The sequence below is a fragment of the Haemaphysalis longicornis genome, unplaced genomic scaffold (assembly GCF_048455015.1).
Source record: "Haemaphysalis longicornis isolate Haplotype H1 unplaced genomic scaffold, Haemaphysalis longicornis Haplotype H1 scaffold_1, whole genome shotgun sequence".
NCBI classification, from domain to species: domain Eukaryota; kingdom Metazoa; phylum Arthropoda; class Arachnida; order Ixodida; family Ixodidae; genus Haemaphysalis; species Haemaphysalis longicornis.
In genome coordinates this window covers 376,926,768-376,929,596 of record NW_027526203.1, presented here as the reverse complement: position 1 = coordinate 376,929,596, position 2,829 = coordinate 376,926,768, and positions in this window count along the sequence as shown.

Below are 2,829 nucleotides of genomic sequence, written 5' to 3'. Positions count from 1 at the left end.
GGTTCTTCCTTTTTGCATTCATCATTTGGAATAGATCTCTGTTTTCAGCTTTTAAAATCTGATTCATGCGTGAAACCAAGATCTTCGTGGCCAAATTCCTTGAGTGGGTGTAGGGCAGTATTCAAGGGCTATCATTGCCGCAACTATCATCATCGCCGTCTCATATGCGCCTGGCAGAATACCCCATTTCTTGGCCAATCCCCCACGTGGGTATGTGCCAATAGAAGAGGAACAACAACAACAACAACAATCACTGGCTCATACCAGGCCGCTTCGAGGGGCCCTCCCCCTTATTATTCGCGAACCCTACACCAAGGTGAACGGCCATGGCGGTTGGGGGCGGCGTCCCCCTGTGGTAAGGAAGAGCAGAATTGAGCAACGTTGAGGAGCAAATCATTTTCCTTCCTCCTGCACAGGTGCTGTCTACGCCCTCCTCCACGCCACCCACCTGTCGCTGGGAGGTTGTAGGCTCGGCAATGCCTCGACGACGCCAATGGGGAGCCGCGCCAACCGCGGTCCTCCATGGCCAATCCAAGCTCGGATCACGGCCGCCGGCAGGCTGCGACAAGGCTCGCCTCCGGCAGGCAAGTCCTTTCGTAAATTAGAGGGGCATCTATGGGCCCAAGGGGTGGACAACTAAGCATTTCCCTACATGTCCCTTTGGTTATATTATCTAAGGCGTTCTTACGAGGTCGGTGTTTTGAAGCCCCGGAGATGAAACGAAACTTCTCTAGCAGTTTTGCTACTCCACCTTCTCCGGCTTCTGGAGTGCTGGCAATGCTCGTAGCGACACGTGTACGCAGCCATTGCAGGGGGGTGCGTGCTAAGCAGTGTCTCGTTACAAGTGGCGTACTCCTCATGACTTGCTGAGGTGTGACCGAGTGAGCGTCCGTCTTTAAACTGACCCCGTAAGTTAGACCCAATCCGCAACTCCTTCTTGGGCCAAGGAATGTTAGCCGCATCAGCATCAGCATGCTTGCGGCAGCAAAGACCACGGCAAAAGGATGGGATGTTCACTGCTGGGGGGCCGTTTGCCCGTACATTTTACACAACGGCTGAGAAATGCCGCTCGAAGGTAGCGGATGGCCAAGCCGGCACCCAGGCATCTATGTCAGAATTAAATAGAATAACGTGTTTAATCCTTCTGGCAAGTTACTACCCATGCATACGAGCTTCTAAGAGTGGAAGTCAGTGAATGCTTGCGGATGTATCGTATGGGCCGTTATCAATATCTTTAAATATGCGCAGACCTTTTCTTTTTTGATTTAGGGCCGTCACGCTGCCTGTATATATAAAAACAAAGAAAGTTCTTGGGCCACTTTGTACCTCTCAGAGAAGTTTTTAACACACTGGTAACATTTCCCACCATTTAGACCCTGCAGGCCTCATTTAGAAAGCGCACGCAGTTGTTGTTTGGAAGCTTTTGCTTCGCACCGTGATTTCAAGCTACAGGCTTCCGCCGTTCGACAGAGCAGGAAACGAAGGAGTATGGAAGGGAGGTCGGTTTGAGGCTATAGCTTCGTGAGGCGGAGCGACGGGGGCATCGCCAATAAAGTTTTTACCACAATAAAGTTTTTACCACAATAAAGTTTTTCCCACAATAAAGTTTTTACCACAATAAAGTTTTTACCAACCAAGGGGGTATCGCGATCCCGCTTCTCATCAGACAATCCTTGATCCACCCGTCAGTACTGTGGAGAATATACAGAGCCTCTTATATCACAGAGGACTGCTGCATTTGATCCTTTGTCCTCAGCCGTCGCGAACAACGGAAGCGGTGGTGGCGTTCAATTCTGCTTTACGCAGCTGCGAGCTACGGGATCAATATAGTATCGCTTCTCTCACCATATTATTTGTGTGTGCACACACTACAAGCAGTCTGATTTAAAAGTATGGAGGCCCTTGGGCCTTATGTTTAATGCCTGATTAAGACCATATCTGACCCTATAAAGAACCACACATACCGCATATTCACTCGGATTCACTAATATACGCAATTCTTCCATTCCTGGGGACACAAACTCTAGTCGGCAATAGAAGAGGCCTTGTATAATCGTACTAAGGCAGTAGGACCTTTTATTCTCATGCAACTAGAGCGAGACACCGAGTATAACGTGACAGATGAATTAAGTTGGGTCACCATGAAACTATTTCGAATTGGCATTTTTAAACAAATCAGAAACACCGAAGTGGGCGTTATCGCATAACGCGTAAGCACTGTTTTTAGCCCATCGTTGAACATCTCTCCTTTTATACGTCGGCAGCATTCTTCCCGGGGCATGATAGGCAGCCTGTTAATAAAGTATGAAGGCCATAGAGAATTTTCTTCACCTACGCCCGTATCCCTATATAAGCGGTACAACAAGCCCCTTTAAAGTCTGCTTCACTTTGTACGCGTACTTATTCCCAGAGGCACCATAAGCAGCCTGATATCAAAGTGTGAAGACCTTGAGGCATCTTTTCAACACCTCTTTACGGCCTTGCCTAACCTTATCAAGCGCTATATGGCAGGCCCCTCTACAGTCTGCTTCACGCTTACGCACGAGTCCATTGCTGCGAAGACATTTTTGGCGCAAACGCAGTGTGAAGGCCGTAGCGCCGTTTGTTCTAACGCGACAACAGCGACGCATTAAGCCTTACGTGATTGTCACGGGGTAGAGCGAAACAATGATTACGCATTAATATATTCAAACGTATTCCCCAAAATTCCCGAGTGAAAATGGTCGGATATCACCGAAGCATTCTTTCCTCCGCTCTGCTCCGCATGAATGAATGAAGCTTTGTTGAGGACTTCAAGGGCTTTGTAGCCTAGTCGGGCAAGCGGAAAAC